Here is a 7,402-nt window from a genome sequence, read left to right as displayed (position 1 = left end):
GATTTATTTGCAATTGTTTCTGTCTACCTTCCTCAAATTGGTCTGCGATAAACAGCAAAGCAGGCACTCAGGTCACACCAGACAGCTCCTCACGTGCGCACAACTCGCCTGGATGCCACTGGCAGAAGGAAAAACCAAAGGTGCGCTCTCCACCAGAATTACGACAGCAGTGCATAAGGAAGTATCATGGTTTGGTTCTGTGTTCAGTCAGCCCAATTTCAAGAAATACTTAACATCCAGCAATGGAGGATGGCTAAGTAAGTATTTCCGTGGTGGTGACAGCTGCTGCTTAGAGAGCCTTCTTCAGCAAGATGCTCAGCAGAGCATTCATAAGCAGATACAATGTTATACCTCATGCTTTTTAGAGGAAGTCCCTATGAGAGCAGAAGCATCGTAACACCCCATGAATAGAAATGCACCTGGAAAGATCTAGGACAGTGATTGTTGGTTTTTCCCCTCCACCATGTTAGAAAAACGTCACAATAATCACATCCAGAACTTACAGGTAACTAATCCTGCTATCAGCATTATCACTACTTCCAGTAATGACACTATGCTGCACCAGAAGAAAAGTTATGAGAAGAAATTTAAGGATTTAAAAATTTAAATAATTCTTGATGGTTTCAGGGTCATTAAAAAAAAAAAAAAAAAAAGCAACAGCAGGATACTGAAGCAACACACACACAGAAGATAAATGAGAACATGCAAGATGGGATGTATTGCTTCATTAGCGGGAAGAGGAATACTCCAGCTCCCAGACTGCGCAGCATCACACTGCTGGAGACCTTGGGTAGGAAAAACTGCCAGTAATTATCATGGTTTGTAAATCACTTTTTTCCAGTAATTACTTTTGAATTTAAGAAATTCCATGTGTCCTCATTTTGGTCTCTGGTACAGCTGATGCAAGCAAGAGCAGCACAGCTCTAGGGTAACATTGATTTGGGGCCATTTTGGTCATGTCTAAGTTCTGTGATCCCATAAAAGCAGATCTGTAAACAGTTGTCCAGACTACAGACATTTCAAGAAAGTTCTCCTTTAAATGCGCTCTAACATGGTGCCATGGCCAGCAAGGCATTCATGGTTGAAGCATATCAGGAGCACTCCTGAAGTATGTCTTTGAGTTCAGTTTCATCCAAAAGGAATTCATTGAAGCATTCAGAGAGCTCTGCAACATAAACTAAAGGAGTGTAAGTGGGGATGATGAAGAGTTCTGCTTCAAAAGTGACCTTCTGGTGCAAACTCACTCACCGACTTGGATGCATTTACTTTGGTTTTGACTGATTGTACTGGAAAGTGATGTCTTTTCTTTATCCAAACATAGATTTAAGTTGAAGTGTCTGCACCTTGACTCCACAGGAGATACAGGATAGTTCAAGTCTTCTGGCCTCATCAGCCCAGAAACAGCACGTGGAGATGCAAAGATGAGTGTTGTATGCAGTGTGAAATTCTAACAGGAGCTGCATGGAAGATCTTCATTGTTTCTCCCAGTGCCAGTCAGAAGGGGTAGCTTTTCTCCAGAGACAGAAGACACCTGGAGAACTAAATCATCCTTGCTTTGCCATCTCTTTGGGTTTGGGTGTTATTAACATACAGACAGGGCCCAAGATACTCAAGAATATCAGCAAAAATGCCTAATTCGGGGGCGGGGGCAGAGGAGTTGTTGTTGTTTTGTTTTTGAAAAAATTGAGCAATGTAATGAATTGCATTTCCCTGTTGCCACAAGGTGAAAAAATTCGATGCAATTGTGAAAGTTTTATAGTTTGAGTGTATGATTCATGTAATATTTTAGAACAATACATCATTCAAGTTTATAATTAGGTTTATATATATATATAACAAGGAAGATGAAAAACCTCAGAAAACAGCTCAAAAAACTTTCCATTGATGAAAAATTTCTATGCAACAAAATGGCAAAAGATTGTTGGCACCTAACAAAATAGGTTTGTCTTTGGTAGTCTCAAGTACCGCAAGCCAGAAGGCAACTCCACAGAGTCCTTTTTTAAAGCAAGTTCATTCAGCCTGGGAGAGGGGCAGGGGATGCTAGAGAAAAATAGTTTGAATTCTTTTATAGTTTGCTGAAAACAAGAAAAATTGATCCAAGTATGGGAGAAACTGGGCATGGATAAGTTGTCAGAAAATAATTTTTATTATTCTGAAAATAGATAGCAGAGTACAGTAATTTCTAAACAAGCTAGACCTGAGTAAAAGCAGACTTGTCCTTTGCACAGCATCCGTGCCAATTCCCTCATTATTTCTTTTAAATCATGGTGATCTGACAAGGCTGATTTGTACTTTACTTAGATTTAACAACAGTAGCAGCAAACTGATAAAGCTCAAGAGTAAAGTAGCTTATGAGCACTGGCAGCTTAGCCAAACATCATAAAAAGGATTTAAGTCAGAAACTGAATCCTCACCCTTTGCTTCTCAGCTGGTAGCAGCAGAAGATACAGGATGCCAGTGGATCAATTGGTTACCGACTCTGCTAAGACTGTCAAGAAGCAGAAGCACGGACTTGACACAAAATCTGTCAATATTGAACGTGTCATCCCTATCACCTACAATAATGTGTGATCTCCATTAAATAGTAACAGAGAGCTCAGTACCAAACTTGAAAAGCTGAACATACACCACCTCTCATGACAGAGCTTACTAAATATCTGAAGCCTCAACAACGGCCACACTCTTCCCCACACTATTTAAAGAAGGGTGCAAATTAAATAACAGCAAACTCAAAAGAATAACCCTCTCCCTGGAGAGAACGTGAGACCCCTGATGTACTTACATTTTGTCCCTGAGACGCGATGCTGAGGAGAAAACCACACAGGACAGAGGACAAGCATTGCTTCTTGGCAGAGGGCAAAGGACACGACCAAGCTTTCCGTGTTGCAAGGCTGGATGGCAACGTGTTGTACCTTAGCAGCTCCAGCTTTAGCAGTGCCTTGATTTCTCCCTCTTCACCTCCCCAAACGATCTGCTGCACTTCTCTAACGTAACTGCATTCTGTACCATGTTTCAGTTGTGCACGCACTTCGGCATGGAACCACCAGAGATTGCTTTGAGGCAAAGCTGGTCTTACATTAATATTAAATGCATTAATAAGACATTGCTTTGGCCATCCTGAACACAGAGAGGTCAAGTGTTCAGGAACAAACCTTGTATTTTAGCACCTGAAAAACACTGAACAGCTTTCTTCTTTTTTGAAAGCCGTTTATGTAAAGTGTAAAAACGACCAAGTTTCAAACTATGTGCTTACCAAATAAGCTAAATATGGTATAAGGAGTTTGATGTTTGATTTGGTACAAGAAAAACGGCTGAGAGAGGTGGAGAGCAGCTGCATTTCAAAGTGAAATTCTGAGCTAGCCTTTGGACAGGAACAAAGGCAAGCAACTTGAGCTCAAGCTTGCTTATCTGAAGTAACAACTGCCAGATGAAAGACAAAGCCCTGGTTGCATGTGTAAAGGTACTGCATATTTTATCTTTCCTATATCAATTGCATTAAATACTGACTACACACAGGGTGTCAAATAGCGGGTTCTCAGATGCTCACGTGGAAGCAGCTTTAAAAAAATTTAAATGTTAAGTTGGGAATTTAAGTCAGTTGAAAAACAAAATCTGACCTTCACATGGCAACACCAGGTTGAAGGATTAATGCTACAACCTACTAACAAAGCTCTTACATAGTGTTAATAGGGACGCGGTGTAAGCTCAGACTTGAAGTATCTGAGCGCCCTAGCACAAAAGTTCAAATTCCAACAGGGCTGACTCAGTCCCTCCGCCTTCCAAAGTACATAAATCTAATTCCATGCAGTTTTACTGTGAAAGGAATTCTTAAAAGCAAGGGTCCTCCTCCCTGCTGTGCCGAAGCTGAGGGTTCCCTCTCCTATGATATTTTCTGTGGTTTCCTGCCATTCTTCATTAGAGAACTGACTGGCGGGCTCCAGTCAGGTCCAGTGACCAGTGGTTACTTGTTGGTATTAAACAGATTGCTCTGACAGCCTGATATCAAGTTATAGAAATGCAAATGACTTGCAGTCATTTAGAGTTAGTGCAATACAGTTCCAAATACTGGTTACATAAAAAAACCCAAATTACATTTTAAGATACTTCACGTAAAACGTTTTAAAAGCATAGCATCAAATTCAAAATTAAAAGCTATTGTTTGTTTGCTTACAGATAATTTACTAAGTATTCTAGCAATCTTCAGGATACACCAAGTTTTCTGGCAATTTATGGAGTTGTCTGGCCGATGTCCGTGATGCATCCATTTTAAATATTTACTGTAACCTTCAGTAGGTGTGGGGAAATCCAATCATCTTCATTAACACCAGTAAAAGCAACGCAGCATCACAAAAAAAACCCACCTAGTCCAGTAGAAGATACTTAAGTTAAATAATTCCATGCTTCTTTTTCCATTGTTTAATTCTTAATTATTATGATTGCATAGAGAGAAAATCAAGTATGTTTTGCCACTGTCAGCTCACATGGAGCTTTACAGGCCTGGTTCTCCCTAACTCCATCGGGGTTCTTCCTAGAGAACTTCTTTTCAGAGTTCTCATGTCTCCAGCAAGGAAGTCTGTGGACTGAGAGGGACAATCACTTCAGAGCCAGCTAACCAAACTACAGAAAAGATAATTACGAGCTCAACTGAAGCATTGCAGCCTGTGAAGAGGAAGGGGGGGGGGAAATTATCTGCTGCAAGATAAACAGGTAGAAGTGTTTCTTAGAGAACAGTTGTTTGAGATTTCAGCCTGTGATTATGAAGAAATGAGTCATCATCCATCACAATGAATATGCTCTAAAGTTAAATCATTTGATGTGGTAACTTAAAACCACATTCAGTTTTAGATTCTCTTCTAAACCTACATCAAAGAGGAGGAACTTCCAATAATTCTCATTAGAGCAGCACAGATTTACACAGGTACTCCAGTACTTAGGCTCTTGAATAGAGTTTTTCTCAGTACTTCAGGAGAGCTTTATGAACTATCTCAGCAAAAAGGAAAGAGAGACAATGTAACTGGGGAAGGACATACATGGGGCAAAATAACCTCCCCAGGGTTACTCAGCAGGCCCCAGCACAAATGGACAACAACGGGCTTTTAAAAAGCCCTGTCACACACGGTAATGAGACTACACCACTGCGATCACTACCGTTATTAAAGCAGTACCAATAGCAACAACAGCAGTTAAGACCTGTGCAGCACTATGAGATCATATTCTTTACCAACTGACATGGTGTACTAGCACCAAAATTACCATACCATTCAGACTGACTAGTGGTCTCTTTGTGCTGCTATTCAGGTTTCAAAACTAAAATGCTTCAGAGGAAGGGGGAAGAAATTCCAAGGGAAAAATTCCAGGATAAACATATATGCCTTTGTTTGCAGATTAACATTTTTTTTTCTCTATGAGTGTACAGTGGGCACTACGCCCCTTTCTCCATCTATTAGACAGTAAAAACCATAATTCAAGGAGGAATCCAGAGCAAAAGAATGCCTTTCAGCAGAACGGGGTATTGACAGCTTCTTAGTGAAGATTATATATTCCTATCCTGCTGTTTCTAGAAAGTGAGTAGATCCTCTAAAGTTGGAAATTACGCTAGAGATATGACAATAAAGATGACTAAGATTACAACTCCAATAGTTTTTAAACAAGAAATAAAAATGGCAATGGTAATTTTTGCAAACTTAGCCAGAGTAATGTTATATATTCTATGCAGTTTATAAACATCTTGGTATATCAACTCTCTGTAAGGTTTAAAAACAAACATCCTCCTAAATTCCAATTTCTGAGAGGTTAAAGATGAACATTCCCACTCCCTTCTCTTTTCCAATTATCTTGATTTCTAAGAAAGATGACAAAAATGCATAGATATATTAGTAATATACCCTATTCCCTCAGTAGCCTGATTTTTCAAGTGGATGCAGAGCAGAGAATAACTTGCAGAAGGATGGTATGACAACATTCAAGGCGCACATGCAGGTCACTCACCAAATCAGAACCAAATCAGTTCCTTAAGAAAAAGGGTTACAGGATCTTTCAAGTAAAGTAGTGCTTCAGAAATGTACTTCCTACAGTTCAGCAACGAGAAACACAACAAGAAAAACATTGCCAGGTAGGATTTTATTTCATGACACTTCCTCGCTGGTAACATTTTGCAATCTATACCCAGAAGGAGGAACTTCAGGCTTGTTTGTCCAAGATGTAACCTAGGGAGACTGTACCTTGGGAGAATGCACCACACACTGACTGATAAAAGCAACCCTTCCAAGCTGGAGACATTTTAAGAGTTCACAGGAGTGGGATGCAGTTACCATTTCTTATGAAGTTGACAGTTTTGGCATTCGGTATCAGTAAAATCTTCTAATTAACTGACCTACTAGTGTGCCTCTACTGTATGAATTTGTGAAATAAACGCATTTGGGTGGTGTAATTGCTTATATGCTAAAAAAAACCCTCTCTTCATGTGATTTAAAAATAATTTCGGCTATTTCCCAGCATAAGCTTGGTATCTCTTAACAGTTAATCCTGTAGGTGTTTTCAAGTTAAAGGGCTAGAAGGTTGACTGCTTAAAAGTTTGATGTTAGGTCTATCCTTTAAAGATCAGCATTTCAAGAGTTAAGGGTTTTACACCACCACCAACTCAACCATGCTGTGAAGATAAGCATCTTTTCCTGTCCTTGATGAGTGCAGCTAGACTTCTGGTCCATTAAGAAAGCTGCTAGAGACCATTTCATTATGCACTGGCTTTTTTCATGACCCTCCTCCAAACTTTGCAGTTCATCTTCTACAACTGCTTGCTGTCCCAATGTTAATTCTTATCTAATTAGACTGAATTTGCTGAATTTCAACAGACATATTGATTTTCCTGCTGCTCCTTTCTAGCTACAAAGCTAACGCTATTCTGTGGAATCTGAAGGTCTTTTCCTAACACACGGAGACAAAATGTAAAAGTTCACATAAATTTAACATGAAAACATCACAGTACTATACAGCACTTAATTAACCAGCTGAAAATACACTGAAGTCTTGAAACAATTCTCTCACCATTAAGATTATTTTAGAAGTAATGCAGAAGTTTGTTCAATGGCCCACAAGTTATTTTCCAGGCTCTCACAAAACTAGAGCTGTTGTCCCCCACAAGCCGATTTCCTTAGGTGCTTTACCTACACACCAGATGGAAAGCTGTGCAGAGCCAGCTAACAGCAACAGCTAATCGGAGGCCTTCATCTCCAGAAACCCCTCGTATCCAAGTCAAGACACACAAGCAGACTTGCCTATCCAGGATACAGAACCTAAAAATTTCTCTACAGGGCACGTAGAAAACGTTGAACTTTTCAAATCCTTGAAAGAATTCAAGGGGCTAACAATTTTTTAACCAAAGGAACCCACTTATGCATAATCT

Source organism: Chlamydotis macqueenii, chromosome 2 (assembly GCF_036417535.1).
Source record: "Chlamydotis macqueenii isolate bChlMac1 chromosome 2, bChlMac1.mat, whole genome shotgun sequence".
Classification (NCBI taxonomy): domain Eukaryota; kingdom Metazoa; phylum Chordata; class Aves; order Otidiformes; family Otididae; genus Chlamydotis; species Chlamydotis macqueenii.
This window is presented reverse-complemented; position numbering follows the sequence as displayed.